General features: G+C 38.1%; 1 protein-coding gene and 1 long non-coding RNA gene across 11 annotated transcripts in view; one reads left to right on the forward strand and one right to left on the reverse strand.

Annotated features, from left to right (window-relative positions):
* The window catches only part of LOC129718315 (uncharacterized), a 40,823-nt gene extending 25,067 nt beyond the window's left edge, over nucleotides 1-15,756 (reverse strand). For all 3 annotated transcript variants that reach the window (XR_008726863.1, XR_008726861.1, XR_008726862.1), the window contains exon 1: nucleotides 15,326-15,756. This is a non-coding gene — a long non-coding RNA (uncharacterized LOC129718315). The remainder of the gene's footprint in view (nucleotides 1-15,325) is intronic.
* Nucleotides 1-21,915, forward strand: part of LOC129718313 (cytosolic purine 5'-nucleotidase) — a 78,686-nt gene that overhangs the window by 42,605 nt on the left and 14,166 nt on the right. For 3 of the 8 annotated variants that reach the window (XM_055668960.1, XM_055668959.1, XM_055668962.1), the window contains exon 1: nucleotides 15,754-16,234. The exons of 2 other annotated variants lie outside the window; for them this stretch is intronic. The gene's annotated coding sequence lies outside the window, so the exon portion shown is untranslated. Of the gene's footprint in view, nucleotides 1-15,753; nucleotides 16,427-16,494; nucleotides 16,620-21,915 lie in introns of those variants that run through there. 3 more of the 8 variants (XM_055668957.1, XM_055668958.1, XM_055668961.1) reach the window with 2 other exon arrangements.

A 21,915-nucleotide genomic window follows, 5' to 3' on the forward strand; every position in this document is an offset into this window, starting at 1 on the left:
ATATCAATGAACATTTTGGAGATCTCATTTTGAAGAAAATTAGTCAAGAAGTTTAACAAAAATATTAATTTTGAGCCACTAAAACCTAAAAATTCAAACACAAAATACTCTGTTCTAAATGGATATGGGTCATTCCATACGAAGTGATCACGAAAAAGCACAAACTTGGACACGACCATCACAAATTTTGCTCAAAGTTGGGAGAATTATTCATCTACTGTCACTATGGAAAAATCCCAATTTTGGTGTCCCCCCGCTCTGTAGGACCCCCCTGTTTATTGCATAATCACGCTTTTTTGTTCAACATCTCATCTTTCTTTTTTTTTACAATTCATAGACGTAAGATGTCCGAAAAATACTGATAGATGATTTTTGATGAAATAAACCAAGGAATCCAGAAAAAATATTATTTTTGAACGGAAGTGTTGCCAGATAGATTATTTTTGTATTTTAAATTTAAATTCGCATTTTTCAGCAAATGCAGCTAATTTTATTTTCAATTTGATGGTTTCATCGTATTTCTTGAAAAATTTTACGTAAGAAACACTTATCACCCCGTCGTAATATGAGCCAATCTCGAGCATTTTTACGAAGATAGTTTTGAATTTCGTAATTTATTTTTCGTAAAAATGTTATATCTCGAGATTGGCTCATATTACGGGGTGGTAAGTGCATCTTACGTAAAATTTTCTGGGAAATACGACGAAAATAAAGTTAGCTGCATTGGCCGAAAAATGCAAATTTAATTTTAAAATACAAAAATAATCTATCTGGCAACACTTCCGGTCGAAAACAATATTTTTCCTAGATTCCTTGGTTTATTTCCTTCAAAATTCATCTATCACTATTTTTCGGGTGTCTTACGTCTATAAATTATAAAATAAAATAATAACGAAATTTACAAATATTTTCGTAAAAATGTTATATCTCGAGATTGGCTCAGATTACCTCGAAATGATAGTTGCTTCTTACGTAAAATTTTCCAAGGAACACGATGAAATTATCAAATTTAAAATAAAAATGGCCGCATTTGCCGAAAAATGTAAACTTAGTTTTCAAATACAAAAATAATTTATCTGGCAACACTTATGAACGAAACTTATATTTTTTTGGATTCCTTGGTTTATTTTCTTCAAAAATCACCTATCAGTATTTTTCGGACATCTTACATCTATGAATTGTAAGAAAAAGAAAAAAGAGATTTTTGACAAAAATTGCGTGACTTTGCAATAAAAAGAGGGGTCCTACAGAGCGGGAGGTATTTAAATCTACACCAAATTCGGGATTTTTCCAAAGAGACAGTAGATGAATAATTCCCCTAACTTTGAGCAAAATCTGTGATGGTCGTGTCCAAGTGGCATATACACTTCGTATACAAGCAACAAGCAACATTCCGATTCCGATCAAATTAGAAGTATCTCCAAAATCCTTGTGTAACATCCTCCAATTTATATTATTCAGAATGCCGTTAGTCGTAAAAGTTCCAAAGACATTATCAACATAAGAATAGAAATTAGAAGCAAATCTGAGAAAATATGACTTTTTTTATAAATGCTGTAACTCGAGTTGTGCTTGTAATGCCTCTGGGTGATAAGTGTTTTTCGTATAAAATTTTCTCAGAAACACGATAAAACTGTCAATTTAGATATCAGAATATATACATTTGCCGGAAAACGCAGTTTTAATTATCAAAACATATAAAAATGCAGTCCTGTCTGTCTGTCTGATTTATATAGGCTCGGAAACTACTGCCCCGATCGGCGTGAAATGTTGTATATAGGGGTTTTAGGGGCCGGAAAAGGTTACTAAGATAGTTTGAGACCCCTCCCTATTCTGGGAAGGAGGGGTCCCATACAAATGAACAACAAATTTCTGCACATCTCGAGAACTAATCAAGTAAATAGAACCAAATTTGGCATGTTCTTCAAGGTAAAAAATATTTCTATGCTGGTTAGATACCTCTCCCGCTTTTGGAATGGTGAGGTCCCATACGGGTACTCATGGGGTATCTCCGGAATTTGGATGATGCTCAGAGACCAGAATCTGGCCTTTGACGCGATTTGAAAATCCATGACTCCACTTTCAGCTTCGGGAAAAAAAGCTTCAAATAGCCAGAGGTAGGGATTTCAACAGTATAATAAATGTGTCAAAACTAGGAAAAATGGCCAATGAGGGTATCTAGAATAGGGTGGCTACATGACTAAAATGAGGACCGACAGTCAAAAATTATTTTGTTCAAATTTCAACAGGCTTTCCTATTTTTTAACAAAATTTTAAAAAAATCACAAAATATTTTTATAGTCACAGAAAAGCTACGAAAATATTACATTTTCGATTCTAATCAGCATCGATCTTTCATGTTTCATGTGTTGAAAAAGTTGACTGCGTCTGCGCTTTATTGCTTAATTTCGCTGTTTTATTAGATTCAATAATACACCTTTCAATAATCATATCAACTTTGCATTAACAAATTTATCTTTTTGAACCTTAGACAACATTTTCATACGTTTGATTGTATGATTGTGACTGGTTTGTTCGAAAAGAGTTAGGCTACGTACTATTTATCGAACGGTACACTTTGCATTCCTTCTGGTGCTTTCATCGTGTAGTAGAGGTCGACTGTAGGGGGTACCAATAATAGGGTTTCGGCTTAGCAGTCTTTAAACTCTAAATTTAAAACGCAATCTCAGTTCTACATAAATATTCAACACGAGTTTTTTTTTTCGCTGCAAAATAGCATGTCATTAACCTATTTTCAGGGGACAATATGTATCATATTCGAATTATTATTACTTGATAATATATGAGCAATTGACGCAAATTTCATTCTAATTGAAATATCAATATTTTATATTTGATATTTATGTTCAGCCATTTAACATTATGGTTCTGAATTGCATAGCTGAAAATACCTAAAAACTCATGATTTCATGTGCGAAGAAGGCAGTTCCAGAAGTGTTTCCTAAAGAAAAGAAACAGAAAAAAATCCAAGGAAACTGAATCTGGCGTTTTAGGTTGTGTGAAGTAACAGTTCGAGTTTTAATAAATTGATTTTGGCCGTCCCTGTAGTTTGGTTGTCCTTTTTGAAAATTGTAAACAGTGTTAATAAATTGTAAAAAATAACACATGCGTATCCCACGAAACCACAGCACGCACAGCACATTGACGATTTCAAATAAAGATCCGAACTAAGAATATTAACCATATAACGAAAGCCCCTTTTTTTCATATTTATAAATGTACTTAATTCGGAATGTCTTCAAATTTCAATCATAAGCTTTTTAAAGTCTTTCAGGTGGTTCGTTACAGAGGACCACATCCCCTGTCGTAGGATAATTTACCCCATGTGTCATCAGACTCAACATTTGCACAAAGAACAGCCCCATTTCTAACTAGGCATTCACCCATTCACAACTTCGTCCTACAATGTACACATTCGATTTATTTCTTTACAATGACTTCTGGTTCCCATTGGGTTGATTCCTATCAGGTACTTTACAAAAGATTTTGAATACAATGTGAATAATGCATTGTCAATAATGATCAAATTCAGTCAACCGGAAACTGTGCCTTACCATCATCTGTACCAGGGCAATTGAGACTGATTTCCACTGAACTGTCTCATACGGTGGACCTTTACTTCGAAGCAACACCTGCATTTGTGTCAAATGTCGCACACTCACATGTATTAGAAAGACAAATTGATTCTAATATCTGAATGGCACTCGAACTGTTTTGAAAAGTATTTCTACCTACCGATCCATCTCTGCAATCGAATTTTAATTCTCTCTTTCATCTCCGATTATTGATTATGAAACTTTGTGCGCACTCCTAGTAAGGATCCGCTTTTATGCTGTTGTGATAGACGATTTAAATCGACAGATCCTCCCCTATCCAGTGGAGCGCGCATTCCAGCCAAACGCCAAGCCGCAAAGTGTTGCATAACCGGATTTATTCCACGCTATCGGTTCGTGTGGAGTGACTGACTGCACTAACTGGGCCTAGACATGCCACTTCTTTGCCTTCCAGGTGGGTTAACAGTGGGCTCGCGACGTTGGAAAGTTGTCTGAGTCGACTGTGCCAAGTTTTGCGTGTTGATGCAACTAAAATTTTGTCACCACAAACAAGACGGTTTAGGTAGTAGGAAAAAAGCGTGCAAAGTTTGTCGCCCTCAAGGGTGTAAATTCGCCACTCTGCCGAAGGAACTGTTATAATTATTATTGTTCAAGACAGACAAATTTTGTTCATTATATTCGAGACTTACGTTTTCTTATCGAATTTTTTTTTGGCTCGACTCCACAAACCACGAAACCGGATTTTCCTATGCGTGCCTTCACGCTATTCAGGCTACACGCCGCATTTATGTATATGTATATCAAACCAGTATGTTCCGACTCCGTGGCATAGTTTCGCTCCCCGAGGGCTAATCTGTTCTGTCGACTCGACTTTTGCCTGATAGCGTGCTCGAGCTCGGTTCACCCGGTCCATCGTTCATGGTCATGAACAACAACATTGTATGTATTATACTATTCGCACATCCACAACATTCGCTTGGCGAGGGAATGGAACCAGAGTGTAGAAACTGTTGTTGAAGGTTGAATTTGAACAGCCGCAGCAGTGCATATAACAAACAGCCTTGTGGGTAATCCAAATGCTAAAGTTTACTATTTTATCCCAACGTGCATCCTATCGCAATTACAATACAGAACAAGCGCGCCTATACCTATCGTGTATTGTTCAACTTTTGCTTTAGTGGTAACGATGAAAAGTGGAAACGATTTCCTTGGGGATGGGAACAACATGAGTAACAAGGTTGTTTGGTTTGTAATAAAAAAAATTATGATGAGATGTGGTTTGCGGTTGATATTTTGCTCAAAACGCTGAATAACGCTAGCAAACATTTTTTATTCCTTTTAAATTCAAAATTTTATTCCTTTTAAATTCATAATTTCCAATATTTTTTGCAAATTTACTCAGAGGTGAGTTTCAATTTTCTTCCCAAAATCTCCTCAATTCTTATAAATTATCTGATTAATATTAAATTCTACCTGTATTTACCAAATTAAACTACAGATTCTGAGGGATATTTTCAACTACTTCAACTCCACCTTTTTTGTATTAAATTGTGTAATTCCTTTTCCCATTTTTTTGGATAGGCTTTAGCAAATTTGTTGGAAGTACTGCAAGAAATCCACCAATTTTTCTTTCAACAATAAAAACCAGTGATTCAGTTAAAACTTTGGGTTCAACTTCATTTTGCCCGAATTAGTAGTTTTCCAGTTTTGATTTTTTTTTTAAATAAAACCAAATACTCTTCATGCAAATCTTTGAAGGTCGTGTTAGTATCTAGCTCAAAAATTCTCACACCCCAGATTTTGCATATAATTTGGTTATAAAGTTTCTTCTGTTCTTTATTGCTTCTCCGCTTACAGCTCATGAATCAGTAACAGAAACCACCGACAGCCTACACAAACCGATGTCTGGAAAATCGTGTTTACGCATTCTACCGAAATATATATATTTTAACGCGAATGCTTCTAGCTTAAAGGTCGACTATTTTTAGACTCAAAAAGAAGAAACATTCGACATGGAAAATTTTGACGCAACGATACGAGAGTTTCACAAGCAAATTAAAAATTTCTCACGACCTCATCTTTCAGTGGCAATGGATGTCATAAATCTAGTCCGGCAGTAACAGTAGCTGCTGGCAATTGATCAAGACACCGCTACTGGAACGGCCAGATTCCCCGAAAAAAAAAGAATCTGTCCGACCGTTAACCGGCAAATTAGTTACTTCCTACTTACTGGCTGATTTCTAACTAAATTGGATAAGATCCAATACGGACGACATTCGCAGGCGCTAGTCACCCCCAACGCTAGACGAAGGCGGTGGGAAATTGTTACGCCTAATTGACAGATTATGCACTTCGCTAAAAATATTTATCCAATTAGGATACATTCAGCGCATATTTCGGGAAACACGTGGCAGCATCATTATTAACGCTGAAATCAGGTTCCTCCAAGGTCCGGTCAACACAAGACACAAATCAGAACACGATTAATTAGAAGAAATTCTCAAGAGTTTTTTGTTAGAAAATAAAAAAATCGTTTCATTTATTTTTTTTGCGAGCAGATTATCTCTTACAATTGGAAAAAGCTTTCCAACTGAATAAACAAACGAAACCGCCTTTGGCGTAAAAATTCGTCACATTTTCTGACGACGGTGAAATTTTGATTTGTATGGAAATTTCAAATTGCCTTTGGGATTTTGTTTGTCACCAGTAGTCTAACATACATCCAGTGATGCAAACCCTCGAAAGAACAAAAAATCGGTTGATACAATGTATGAGCAAGCTGTTTTTCTTAGATTATACTAGAAGTCTCTCCGAACCATGCAGAATTGTGGACCACAATTAAATTCACTGAATAATTTATGGTATACGCGATGCAAACCCCGCGTACATGCTTGGAGTTAATTACGTTTGAACAAACAGCTCAAAGGTATTCTTGACTATTTGTGTACCTGAACCGAAGCAAAAGCAATCTCAGTTAATTATACCTTTAAGCCATTCAACGAATGATTTGCTTTATTCGCGTTATTATGATGATTTGCGACACACGCAGTATGGTTTCCGAAGGCAAAATTGAATGCGTACCGCAATTTATCACATCGTCACCTTTTAGAAGTCGAAGCCGTTCTAATGCAAACATTTTAAGAGCAATTGCTTTGCCAAGCAAACATTTAGATGTGTGACTTCACCCAGAACTCATTTTATGGACTGGAATTGGAGGATGGATGGAATTTTCGATGCATCATGCAATAGCTAATCTTCACATGATAAGCAAAAAAGTTAATCAAAATATGATAATTTTTATTATTGTTATTATTATCGCTGAAATCTGTAATTTCTGTGATTCCCTTAATTATATACCGAAATTTCTTAATGATTTCTTCCACGAAATTGAAAACCAAGCCGACACATCTTCTGGTTAGATTTTTCGTCGAGCAACCATATCCATATACCAATTATATACTTAGAATTGATTAGTCTACCTTTTCAATATATGCGTTCAATTTTCACCCAATGTGATTGCATTTCAACTCAACTTTTCCTTTCCTACTGAAATAACGACCAGTTTGGAGAATATTTTAACAATCAATCCCGATACTGGTATTTTTAATCTATTCAGTGGTTCACTTTTCCTGCACCAAAAAATCCGCTTGTGGTATTTTGCCGCATTGAGAGCAGCATCCTCCGGGTTGGCATCTCTTGGGGAGATTTTCTCGAAGAAGTGTAGCAATTTTTTTTCTCGTTCATTTTTTGCATCCTCGTAAAACTTCATACATTGCCCTCTTTACTAAACTTAAAATTTAGTCTTAAGACAAAAAATGGAATTAGATCGTGAAGTGAAGCAGCTTCCGTTACGAGTCTCACTCCTTTGAAGAGGCGGATCATTCCCATCCGTCCGTCGTCCCTGGAGGTGGTGGTAGTGACGGCCATCTTCTAAAACCCGACTTTTTCATAACCTTGATGTATCTGAAAATAGATCAAGACTGGGTGCCACCAATTCTAGTGAACACTATGACTGGGCCCATAATCTGTTGATCTGAGAATCGACATTCTAAACTAATAATACCTCAATTTCGTCTACATACAGCGAAACAGTAAGCATCGTAAAAATGTTGGCGCCATATTCGCTGAATTTTGTATAAAAACTTTACGGTCAATTTCACCGAGGATTTATTTTATTATGGTCATGTACTACGACTAGAGTGGCCTTCAAAGGCCAGTTTCGTTCAAACGCCGTTCAATTTTCGTAGCGCTGTTTGAATTTACTTTCTTTACTTTACTTTTATGGCAACAGTCCTCCTAGTGGTCTAATGCCCAGGTTTTTCGGTTATTCCAGTCTCCTCCAAAGCCAGTAGCTCGTGCGTCTTCCTCGACAGCTCACATCCACCGGGTGCGGGAGTCTACGGCTTCTTCCTGGTTCTCTGTTGAGAACTGTTTTGAGGGCTTTTGAACCAGGCATCCTGGCTACATGCCCAGCCCACTGCAACCTGCCGAAATATGTCACCTTAACTATGCTAGCATACTTGAACACTTGATTCGTAAGTCTGTTCCACATTCCATCTTCTAATGTGCGTCGAGTTTTAAGGACCATATGCTCAGAAGCATATGGACCATATGCGCTCGTCGATCGGCTCCCTTCAAGGCCAAACGGTATTGAAGTCAAAAATGGCCGACTTCGAGCATCCACTTCAAATTTTCAAAGGCACAAGACTCGGTAACCGTTATGGCGTCACCTGTGAAAACGCTATTTTTTATCCATTTCCGAGTCAAAATTCGGAGCGGTTTCTCGAAATCGGGTGTTGTGGCTTTAATACCGTTTCATCTTAACGTCCATGTTTCATTACCGTAAAAGACGACCGGGAGTAACAGCGTCCAATTTAGCACCAGTTTTATGCGAGTGTGCAGGCCACGAGACTTCAGCGTCCGTAGAAAATCCTATTTTTATCTGCAACTCGTCGTTCGATTTCGCGGCTCATGTCGCTGTCACTTGTCAATAGAATACCAAAGTATATGAATTTCTCAGTCACTTCAAAGATTTCCTCGTCTAACTCCACCTCAGCTACCATTATGATGAGAACAAACCTCATAAAGGGCCCCTTTCGCAGCGCTACGGATTATCCCGACTATATCGATGTCATGTCATGTCATGTGAGATTTCGTAATGATTTCTTTCCCCGTTTGTTCTTCGCACTGCACCTTCCAAGACGATGTTGAATAGGGCTTTAAAGCACTTTAGTCCTTCCGAAATCACGAAAGTGTTAACCACTCCAGCGTCATTCAAATCAGCTTATCAGTTTCGTCGAAAAACGTGTTCTAGCATTATCTACCACGGCTCATTTCACTTGACTGAATCGTACACCACCTTAAAATTTACAAACAGATGGTGAGTCGGCAGGTTATATTTTCGCAGCGTGAAGATTTAATCCTCGGTTGAACGTCCCTTTCGTCCCTTTAGCCTAATTCTTCCCGTTTTTCCTTCTTTGGCAGTCGACGTCGAACCAACCTTTACGCTGTCTCTCAAGCGTCGTACTAAGCACTTTTCTCGCCATCGTTGGCATCATGCATGTTTTTCAACAGTCCAACAGCACTCCACGTCTTAAACCGCTGCATGTTATAACGCATCATCCGCTCGGTGCGCAATTTCAACATTATTCGACAACCATTCGCGGATCTTAATTACGTCGAGATGGTGGTCAAACAGAGTCCCCGAAAAGATCTATCATCCGAAAAGTGTCGACCGTTAATCAAAACATGATCCATCTGGGAGCTGTTTGCGTTTACTTCGTCAAATTATATACCATTATGTGCAACTTGGAAGCCAACTTAATTTTTGACGTAGGACTACGTCTAACCGTACTATAATGGGGTACATTCTGCGGAAAACTAAAAATAAAGGTGGAACGTCGGCATGTAATATTTCAAACGGAAATACTTGTGTAACCACATTATGGATTACAATAATCAATATGTCGTTGGATTGATAAAATGATGGACAACTTTGTGATACTTTAGTTGTTATTATCACTTCATTGTTCTGCAGTGAAAATTAATGAGGATGAATGAAACGCCTGGCACAGACGGCTTCACGACAAGACACCAATTGCCTGGTGTGATACCCTCTATATTAGCGGCAAAACTGAAGCCTCCATGAGGCTAGATTATTTTGAGGTAAAGTTTTATGGAAACTTTTTTTATTATGATGTGTTAAAGAAAAACATGCTGGCGCAGACAACTGTACCGCATCGTTCCAAGTGTGAGTAAAGTGTTGGTCATTCATCGTCAAACAGTGCAGCAGAACTCCATTCCCATTTGTGTTACCGCTGCCAACGCGCCGTGCAGAAAAAGGTTGTAATGTAGAAAAAACACATGGTTTTTCTATAATTTTGGGACGCCGAACCGACATAATTTTGATTGTCTTAGAAATGCATGAAACGTCGTTTTTGAGTTGGGAATCTTCTGCATGGAACCGCATCCCACCTTATTTTCGCAGTATGTGGCCGTATACCGCAACATTCTATGCAGTTTATCACCCGCGGTACAAACAAGCGTACACATGGGTGTAGCAAGTTCTTCAAAATTTAAGAAGTAAAAAAATGGTATTTTGAAAAATAAAAATTAATAATAGTAGTTAGTGATCAACACGGATTTGCTCGGTACTTTTGCCGCTGCAATGTCCTTAGTGGATCAACTGAAAAACCTGTGCAATTCCACGCAACATAGGGCAAGCATTTCAATCAATTCTTCTTGATCTGGCTGATATTTTACACTGCCCGTAGTTCAAAAATTGGCTAATATGCCATTTTTACCAAAAACGAGAAAACAGTTTTCCGTGATGGTAAACACCCTAAACAAGGTCCTTATGGAAGCCGATTGTCAAAAAATGCATTGGCAAATGTAAAACAATTTTGGCTAATATCCAAAATAATTGAGGAATTGGCTAATATCCAATATATTTCAACCTGTGGCTTGTACACGAACCAGTGTGTTATTACTGTGCTTTGTTTCGTCTAACTTTCGAAAGTGTGTGGTAGCCTGGTGGTTACTGATGTCAGATAACCGATCCTTGCATCAAATTTTGCCTTTTTTTACGAAGACTATTTGATGCAACAAGAATTTATTTGCAAAACTCAATTATCAAAAAACGTGACTGTTTCCTTCTGTCATAAATATTAACATTTTCAGAAATGCTATTTAGCTCTTTGATTACAAGTAATATTAAAGAGAAGAAGATTGGACTCGCAGCTTTTGAAAATTACAACGTGGTGAAGCTGCTTTTTTTCCTTGATTCAATAGCTCGAGCCTCACGTTTCCGCAACGGTCCAATCGGTTGCACGAAACTATTGTCTCGTCGTCCTTCTCGTCCTCACTTGTGCTTCCGTATTGTTTCATTAACGTTTCTAACGTATGCGTTAAAAAAATGGACTTTTTTCGGATAGTGGTAAAAAATAACTAGGACAGATAATTGAGTTTGATAAATTTCTTATGGAAGGTAATTATGTTAGCTTACTTGCAAAAAAATCTACGCTCTTGCATGCGGCCTTCCGGCAGTTAACCGGAACATTCGCCATAGCGGACAAAAACATGTGTGTAGGCATGTTTTTTAATTCTTTTTTCGTTTCATTTATCAATTTCTCCTGTAATTTCGCGACAAAATTGTTGAAGAAGATTTTACGCTTCGGGCTTGCCAGAAATCCTCGATGAGACGCATCTTGGGAACGTTGGGCGGGTTCGCCAACTTGGGTACCACATCGACATTAAGCCGCCTTGAATGGTGAGCCGACTCTAGATCCGGCCGTGTCTTCGGCCTTATGGTATTTTTTGGTGAGCGACGCAACATCCGGCAGGTACTTCGTACTATAATGCCCTGCCAGTCGTTGCCATCCAGGGTGAGACAGGTCTCGTCGTTCAATCGATTTGACCATCTTATTCAGGCGCTGTCGCTGCGTCATTGCCTGCAGCTCCGAAACTAGTGAACGGGTATTGAACGTCCATGTTCGCCAAGCACTGTTTGATCGGTTGCACAGACCTCCAGGCCAAGCGCACGCAGCGATGTAGCCACTTTTACCTCGGTCTTCCTCTTCAGTATCCTTTGGAGTTTCTTGTCGCTCAGGGTCGTCGGCCATCCGGAACCGGGCTTTCTTTCAATGCTCTGATTGGTGTCCAATAGTGCCAAGATGTTGTAAATGCCGGAACGGGCGTATCCGGTGTCCACGAACTGCCGCACGATGTCCGTTTTCGACGCGGCGGGGTACCTCTGGCTACGCCTATGAGCGTACGGGTTGCAAACTTTGTCCACGTGGACATAACTAGGCACAGCAGACTCAACGAACGTCACCCAACATGTATTTTAATTTGCTGTAAGTTGTTGCTCTCTTGTCGAGCGATACTAAATTCAATTGCTTGCAATCCATTTTTTTATTGAAGGCTGGAATAAAACGGCCGGTTCCAGCCTTCAGCAGATCCGCGATGATCCGACTCGAGTTGGTGGCCACGTTGTCGATCTTCACTAAGTGAGCTGCAATGTGTTGGTGGTATTCCAGTGTAAAAAACTCACAAGCAGCAATCGCGCAGTTCATTAGAACGGACTTTGGTAATTTCTTTAACGGCTGAAAAACCATATAACCAAAACCAAATTTGCATTGTATTCAATGCTTTCACCTTGGGCTGAAAAAACACAACCCACGGTCCCATCGATCCGTCCAGAAACAACTTCACACAATGTATATGCTAATTTGCGGCTACTTTTTCGATTCTTGGAACCTCATGACCTTATGGCCACTGCTACCATTAGTTAGATATATTGTGGTATACTCCGCGTAACTTTATATGCACTGTGGATCACAATAGGTATCAATGATAGTCACCCTAAGACATTGCATATCATGATGTCTCGAAGGTAAAGCTTCTTCGAAAAGTTCGTAACAACTCGAAAAAAAATCAGATGTCTTGGAAGAAAACATGCTGGCACATGCAGCAGTACCGCAACGAGCCATGTATGAGTGAAACGCTGGTCACTCGTTGTCAATCAGTGCAACAGGGCTCGACTCTCATTTGCCGTAGTGATGGCGCTTCAACACCAACTTTTTATTCTTTACACGCTTTGCAGTTTCCGACAAAGGTTTAGATTATAAAATTTTATTGAACTTCGTAGAAGACACAAAATTTCTGTCTCTTCAAATTTCTGAAATGTTTTTGTTGGGGGTTGTTGAATTTGTCTGCAATTCACGGTTTTTTGTAATATTTTTGTGATTGGGAACATTAAACTCACTAAATAATACGCAACTTTCTGAATCAGCACACTCAAAATATCTGCAATTGTTAGCGAAATGTGAATTTTATTAAAACGGTAAAATAAAAAAAATTAAATTGAAAAATTACAAAAACACAAAAAGTACATCTTTAAAAATTTAAGAGGATAAAGATTTTCTAATGGACAGTTTTTAGAGAAGATCATGGTTTGCTAATACTGACTAACCAACGGGATATATAATTTACAAAATTGTGATTTTTTCAAATTTTTTGTCATATTTTCATTTAAGTACTACTTAAAAAACTTCTGTACTTGGACGAAAATGACGTACTTATCCAATTTTTATCGAGAAAACATTTGTAAAAAACTCATGAACCCATTACATCGTGAAATTCAGACAAAATTTAAAAAAGAAACTTGTAAATCTCTGAATCTTAAAGAATTAGAAAATTTGTGTATTCTGTGAAGTCTCATAGAATTAAAAGATCTACAACTTTGTCGAAAACTGCAAAGCTCTAGCGTATAAGAGAAAGAAGTTGGTATCGCAGTGCCACCTTCGCGGCTGAATTCAGAACTTATTCAAATATACAAATTGAAGCCCTAACTATACCAAGAAACTATGTAGAAGATCGGAAACTGACTTGGTAAACCATAAGAGCGCTAATAATTTCATTCTGCTAGATTTCATTCCTGGCCCAGTGTGCAATGAAATAGGGTAAGGACCCCACAATTCGTCCTGACCCCACAATTTGCCCACCCAATCAACAAATTGTTTATGGGGTTTGTTATTGAAATATGCCAAATAATAATTTATTTTTAATCTCAGCTATTTCTTCTTTATGTTTAAACACGGTTCTTAGAGTTGACACTGTATTGCGAACAATAAAAAATAGGTGGACGAATTTTGGGTACTCGGATAAAGTGGGCGAACTCTGGGGTCGTTACTCTATATGGAGAACATTGACCTTCGAATTTCATTTAACAGTAGAATTCAAATGTTTCGCCTTCTCGGAAAAAAGTCTTCATGCAAATTTTCAGCAACCACAGACAGAAGGTTGCATCGAATGCCTGTCTGTCTGTGGAAAAAGAATTTAAAAATTATGCCTGCTTCCAGAACAGAGGCTACTGCACGAATGAATTGGAATTTCGTTGCATGGAAACTTTTTTTCGAGAGAACAACTTTTGAGACCTTCCGCTTAAGCGAAATTCGAAAAATCGATTTCCAATGACAGTAACAACAATTCGAATATGGGAAGTAATTTAAACAGCCCGTGCGTTGCACGGTAAGCGGTGTCGCTAATGATAGCAGGAAAACACTTCATCTTTTGTTCTCTCCTATTCTCTCTATTCTATATTCTCCCGCGTTCATATCTGTGATACAACGCAACCCAGTACTGAGAATGAGTGATGTGAGCGCGCTAAACCATTGTTTTTCCAACATGATAGTCATTGATTTAAGTTACTCTCTCTCTCTCTCTCTCTCTCTCTCTCTCTCTCTCTCTCTCTCTCTCTCTCTCTCAACCTACCTCACTGTTCAATATTCTCAAAATTCATATTTTCTATCAAAGTGTAGCCAATTTTGGCGTCGCGCCTTAACCTACTTCAGACGGCTGCTGAAGAGGCTAAGGCTCTTATTCACTGACAACGGCATTGCATCGGTTTTGTGGGGTGCGCGTGGAACCATTTTTTTAATGTTGAAAAAGAAACATAAATGTTAAACAAATTGAAAATGTAAAATTTCGCAGAAATTTCAAAGTCTCTATCCTTGAACTGTGTCCCTATAATGTACACGAAAACACTGCAAAACATTATTTGTATTCCTATCGTTTGGAGAGCAATGCTTAACCATCTTTAAATCTGCTTTTTCTTAGACAAATCTGTTCTACTATCAATAATCGTTTCGGGAATGTTCAGTTTTACATGAAAATTCACGAAAAATGCCATTGGAAATCGAGCAAAATGCAAGAACACCGTTTTTGATTACATTTTTCTTCCTATAAGTGTTAATTCACGTAGTAAACAGTGGGATCATTTTATACTATTGATAACACCTTACAACAACGATAAAGTTACAATTAGCGATTAGCAAAAATTCCACTTATCTAATCTACTTGTTAGCGGCTGTGATTCAGTCTTCTACAAAAATGATTTCTTTTACTACTAATAACGTTACTGATACTGATCTTTTCAATTACCAAATTTATTCTAGAAATTTTTGTTTGAAGATTTTCAAAATAAAACTTGATTTAACTAGATTAATGTAAATCAACTGTTCAATTATTGTCGTTAACGGAAGCGAATCCAACATTCAAGTTACACATTAAATAAAACTAGAAGTGTAAAAAAATTCAAATTTTAATGTCAAGCCTATATTTGTGCACTTGGGTAAAATTTTTTTAAGAATATAAATTATTGAAAGAGAAGACTATTCCATCCAAAATAGCATAACTTGCTGTCTGTATATTTAAACAAATTATTCTCCAATCAAAACCTTGGCACTTACCAACCATCATTGGTCAATCAGCGGTGGCCCTCCTTCAAGGTTCTCGACATTCCCCCACCGCTTTCGATTTTTTTTCCTGCTATTATCCACTAAACTGATTCAGAGAATTCCCACTTTTCCTAGCGAATATCTCTCACTTTATGATGCCAACTCCACACCACACCGCACCGGCTCGAACAGGCCCCAGTCAAGTAAAGGCAATTGCTACTCATAATTCAATTTTTGCCTCCTTTTCACACAGTTATAGTTAACGTAACGATTCGATGCTGCTCAGCTGAGCGTCCAAACACTAACGAACCAGGCGTCGTCTTCGTCGTCGTCGTCGTCGTCGTCGTCGTCGTCGTCGTCGTCGTCGTCGTCGTCGTCGTCGTCGTCGTCGTCGTCGTCGTCGTCGTCGTCGTCATCGTTGAGAGTCGCACCGCGTCTGCCAGTTTACCTATTACATCAAAGCAAAGCGTTTCATGATCCTTTCGTTTGAATTCGTCTTCTCTGGTGGAGTCAAGTGCACCTCTGCGTAGTACCCTGCGGGCCTTGCCCGAGAGTGAAAGCCGTCGGTGTCGCTAGTGACCAGTGGAAAAAAAATCCACTAAGACAGACAGCATACCTAGCATTTGTCAAACTGATAAGACTGAAACCCAGTCAGTGGCTTTCTGGAAGATAACGACGTGACAAAGTGCCTTTTCTGTATTCGGTTGCAGCAGCAGTGCTTTCGTGACCTTTTAAAACAAAAGAAACGATTGTGCGCAGCTTGGTGTGGGCACTGCTGTTTTGAAACCGGAGCAGCTGAGAAGACCAAACCCTGGTGAATCTGACCTGAATCGTACGGTGGTGGTGACACGGGGCGTCGGTGGTGCGGCGGCTGGTCTGGCGGTATTCAAGTTCAAGTTTAGGCGGTACACAGTCAGAGTGGTAAAGTGATTTCGGGTGGTTGATTCGTGTGGAGAAAGCTCGTAGATCAAAGAGCAAAGAATTTTCAACAAAACTCAACGTGAACGGGTTACAATAGTGATTACATAATTCGGTTGGCTGTTTTGGTTTCGAATAAACCTTCAATAGCAGACGCGTGATAGAAGGAGGGAAAAGTTCTACGCTGAAGTTCAAGTACGGCTGGTATCGATTTTTCGCACGTGAATGGCTATGATGAGAAAGCCGAATATATGTGCGAAGCATTGCGATGCTGTATTGTTAATAGTGTTATTGGTGGATTGTGATGGAGAAAGGCGTCTGTTCCAATAATTGGCATCCTTGGAAACATGTGGATGAAAGTGTTAATATATAATTTTTCACACATCCGGTAAAACTGCCGCGTCTAGTTTGGTTTCTACTGCTATTATTATTTTATGACACCATGTTTATTTCATGAAATCATTGGACTAATTTGAACGATTTTTAAGTGGTACAGTCGAAGTAAATCCGTACAAGAAAAACAATTACTTCCATTTGAGTCTTGTACAAAATTGCACAACACTGGTCAACACAGGTTTTGCCCAAGGAATCAAACTGAAAAAATATTATATATTGCATCTGTTTAACCATTCCTATAAATTTTGGTGCTCCAAGTCAGCTCCAAATGGTTAAAAAGCAACTCAATAAACAGATTAGCAGATATGATTGTCACAAAGGCCGTACACAACTGTACGTGTCAGTACTCAGACATGAGCTACCAAAAAACTTGCTCAATAACAAACCGTTTTGTAACGAGAAACAGGACCAAGAGAAACACCTTCTAAAAGTATTAGAGTTAGCTTGAGTATGCACAAATGCAGGCTTGATGTAGGACAACGTAAATTAATTCATCAAACTCTGGTTATATATGCTTCCACCAGACATGAAAAGAACCCAGGAAGCAACATGACACAACGTGTTAGGTTGTTACGTGACTGAGAGTCCCGCTGGTTGGCAACAAGAATTGAGATTTGAGCAATTCCCATTGAGACTGAACCGCTGCTCATATGAAGTTGTTAAAAACGATTCAAGCTATGTTTGTTTGAGAACCCGATTGATTAAGTGAAGAAACTAAACTTGGGTAAACAAATTGAACCCCTCGTCAACTGGAAATAAATACTTTTTTATGGATCCATCGTTTTTTGTCAAAACTTGGCTCACCATAATTGTTCTAAATCTTAAATTTCTTTATGAAATTATGGAAAGCGGACAGATAGGATCTTCTGTTCCAAATATCAAAGTTGGATCTCACCCACCTTCCTTAAAAACCCTCGCGCTATTCGAAAGCTTATGTTTTGCCTTTCTCCTAGAAAGGTATAGCAATCACTGGAAAAACCAAAGGTATGAAAGTGGTCCCAATGGCCGAATGTCATATAACACTCGACCCCTTTCGACGAACTGAGCATTTTCTGTATGTATGTATGTATGTGTGTATGTGTGTGTGTGTGTATTTGCAACTTTTTTTTCTCACTCACTTTTCTCAGAGATGGCTGGATCGATTTTCCTAAAATTAATTGCAAATGAAAGGTCTAGTTGCGCCATAGGTTGCTATTGAATCTGATTACAAGATTTTTAGTTTAGAGGTTATGTATCAAAATGTAAAAATCACGAAACATCAATATCTCAGAAACCACATAACCGATTTCAATAAAACTGGTTTCAAATGATCGGGCTCTCCCCAGAACCCTAAACTTTTAAATTTCGTTATGATTGAACATATGGTTCAAAAGTTATGTAAAGAAAAGTTATCCTGAGATTGTTCAAACTCACTCACTTTTCTCAGAGATGGCTGAACCGATTTTCACAAAATTAGTGTCAAATGAAAGGTCTAGTTGCCCCATAGGTGCTATTGAATTTCATTGTAATCGGATTGTAACTTTGTCCGTTGTTTAAAAAATGTGAAATCACATAATGAAAGTAAACATATTGACTTTCTCCCAACGATCACTGGCTAATTAAAAGGTAGAAAAGTGATCCAATGGCCGAATGTCATATACTACTCGACTCAGTTCGACGAATCGAGCATTTTCTGCATATATGCATGTATCGGTGAATATGTTTGTGTGTGGGTGTGTACGTGTGTATGTGCACCTTTTTTTTCGCACTCACTTTTCTCAGAGATGGTCTGACCGATTCTTTCTATCTTGGTGTCAAATGAAGGGTCTATTTGCCGCTCAGGTTGCTATTGAATTTCATTGTTATCAAACTTTTAGTTTTGGCGCTGCGTCAGAATGTTAAAATAGCACTAATATCTCAGAAGCTATGAACATAGTTGAATTCAAATTAATGGGCTTTTAAACCCTTAAACAATGAATTTCATAATGTTTAAACATGTGGTTTAAAAGTTATAGAAAGAAACGTAACCCGCAGACTGTTTAAAACTATAGCTATGATCAAAATATGTGGCCTCAACATCATTTAAATTTGATATTGTACTATTTCAATGTTTGCGGCCTTGCACGGGATTGAAGTTGAAATTAAAAATCATTTCTATCATTTCACTTTTTGCCTATCTCTTAGAAAGGTATAGCAATCACTGCAAAAACTAAAGGTATAAAAGTGCTCAAAAGGGCCGAATGTCGTATACTACCCGACTCAGTTCGACGAGCTGAGCTTTTTCTGCATGTGTGTGTATGTGTGTGTGAGAAACGCTCTCCCAATCTCACTCGATTTTCTCAGAGATGGCTGAACCGATTTCAAAGAAATTGATTGCAAATGAAAGGTCTAGTTGCCCTAAAAGACCCTATTGAATTTTATTGTAATCTGATTTCTAGAAGTTATGTATCAAAATGTAAAAATGACGAAACATCAATATCTCAGAAACTACACAACTGTTTGACAAAATTGGTTTCAAATGAACGGGCTACCTAAAAAAACACTTAACTTTTGAATTTTATGAAGATTGAACATGTGGTTCAGAAGTTATGGAAGAAAACGTGTTCTGGAGACTATTTAATCTCACTCATGTTTCTCAAAGATGGCTGGACCGATTTTCATAAAATCAGTGATAAAGTGGAAGGTCTTGTTACCCCATAAGACCCTAACGATTTTTTTTGCAAACGGATTATTACTTTGCCTGTTATGTTTAAAAATGTGAAATCCAGCTATGAAAAGAAGCATATTCCGATGACTACTTGGACTCATTCACTTTTCTCAGAGATGGTTGACCCGATTTCCACAGAATTAGTATCAAACAAAAGGTCTAGCAGCCTTATAACACCCTATTGAATTTTGCTGTAACCGGACTGTAACTTCGTCTGTAATGTATCGAAATGTGAAAATCACGAAACTTCATTATCATAGAAACTACACAACCGATTTGAACAATATTATTATCAGATGAACGGGCTAGTTTAGGGTTAACTGATGAATTATGATTGAACACGTGGTTTCAAAGTTTGGCTGCCCTATACGTTACCTTTTCATTTGATTGTAATCAAACTTAAACAACCTTTATGTTTTAATTTGTAAAACAACGAAAGTCTATTATCTCAAGTATTACACGACTTATTTGAACATTACTAGTGTCATACAAACGAGTCATCTCTCAAACTTACAAATAACAAACTTCATAACAAATTGATATGCTGTTCAAAAGTTCTGGAAAGAAAAGAAATTCAAAGATTATTGAACACTACACCTGCTTTGATCAATATATATGGCCTCAACATGACTTAAATATGGTATCGTACTATTTGAATGTTCCCGGTATCGCTCGTGATTAATTATTCGAAATTAAGAGTCATTTATTTTATTTCGCTATTTCTCAAGCACTAACATTACGTCAAATTACATATTTTATACTTTAATTACAACCCAAAGAGTGAATATACCTTTATTGGATTTAAGCATTCATGTAAATCTATTTTTACAAATAATAAGTTTGAATGAGAAAGGCTGAGTCTGACCGCTAGGTGGATTAATTTAGGTTTTTTTTACATAAAATATATTACACATTGTTCACGTGAACATAGCTCGGCAGAGCAGACCCGGCGAAAGTCATCCGAAATAGTGAAATATCGAGCAAAATCGTTAACGATAACATTGATAATTTCCAAGCTTTTATCGATATTATCGATAATTTTTGCAGACGGTGCGAGGTCGCAAAAGCAAGGATACTGTTTGTTCACTTGTGAATTTTACCGAAGTCTATTCGGCCAGTAGAGAATTGGGAACAATAATTGGCTATTTTGGCCATCGATCCTTTCTGGCACATCCGAGTACACGATGGATTAGCTCATGTGCGGCTCCTTTTCCGATTCTTGGAACCTAGTACCCGAGAGAATCAGACTGGGGAGCGAGCGGGTCTCCATCTTTGCAATTGGGACACGCGTGCCAAGAAGGCAAACCCTTCTATTTTAACTCTTAAAACTTTCTATTCGGGTGAATCATACTACGGAACGAGCGGGTTTTCACCTCTGCAATCGGGACGCCCGATCCAAAAACGCAAAACCCAAATGCAACAAAAATTAATAAGCAGAAAAAAACACAAAAAACTGCTTATCTCGTGTAGTAGCTGTTCTCCTTAACAGGCGTACGGGCGATGCAAATCTAGCAGAATAGTTGTCACAGCAATCATCAATCCGTATGTCAAAGCGGGCAGCTTCGAATGGTCACACAAAGGCTTGTTGACCTTGAACAGGGATTAATTTCACTCAAACCGAAAAACCGAACTGTAACGAACGGAACACAACCGATGGTATCACATGTTCGACACGGCATAATTCTAATAATTATCTTGGTATATAAACTTTCGAATGCACCGCTAGGAACGTTCGGACAATGCCACGAAGGAGCAAAATTACTGGCCGTGGGATTCATACCAAAAAACGTTCAAAAACCGAAGTTTGCATTGTTTTTATTTGGGCCGGAAAAACACAACCCACGGTCCCATCAATCTTACCGGGTGCAGCTTCACACTATGTATATACTAATGTGCCGCTTCTTTTCCAATTCTTGGAACCTTGTATTCGAGAGGAACAGGCGGGTCTCCCTCCTCGTAATCGAGACGCGTGAGCCGAGAACGCTAAACCCAAATGTAAACAAAATCAATGTAGCAAAAGAAAACCATGAAAAAATGCTTGTTTTGTGTTGCCGCTCCACGGTGCTCCCAAATGCATCAAAAGATCTGAGTTCACAATTCGATCCGTTATGACGTACTGAATCTCCGGTCAAAATTTCCAAAATCATCGTCCGGTACATGTTTAAGTGAGGCCCTATCGCGGGTCATAAACATAAAAGGTGATAAAAAAACGACGAAATACTCATTGTAAAACAACTTTTTCAACCACCTTTTTTAAGAAATAACTTCCAAAATCCAAAATCAATTTACAATTGATGGAATAATTTATCTGAAAATCTCACAGTGCGTAGTGGTCTAAGCTCGAAAAATTGTGATCGTTTTAGATTTGACTGTGAAAAGTTAGTTTTAAGTACCCAGTGTCTTCAACAAATTTTTTTCACAAAATAGGTCTTGAAAAAAATTACCGCGTTCTTCTGTCTGCACGTTGGACACGACAAAATAGAGTTTTCTGTAGAACACACTCCTCAAAAAAAGGATTTTTTGTCTATAACTGTTTTCTGTGATTGTCAAAACGATATATATTTCACAAAGTTGCGAGGTAGGCTTAGCTGATGAAATAAAA

Source organism: Wyeomyia smithii, chromosome 1 (genome assembly GCF_029784165.1).
Source record: "Wyeomyia smithii strain HCP4-BCI-WySm-NY-G18 chromosome 1, ASM2978416v1, whole genome shotgun sequence".
Taxonomy (NCBI): Eukaryota; Metazoa; Arthropoda; class Insecta; order Diptera; family Culicidae; genus Wyeomyia; species Wyeomyia smithii.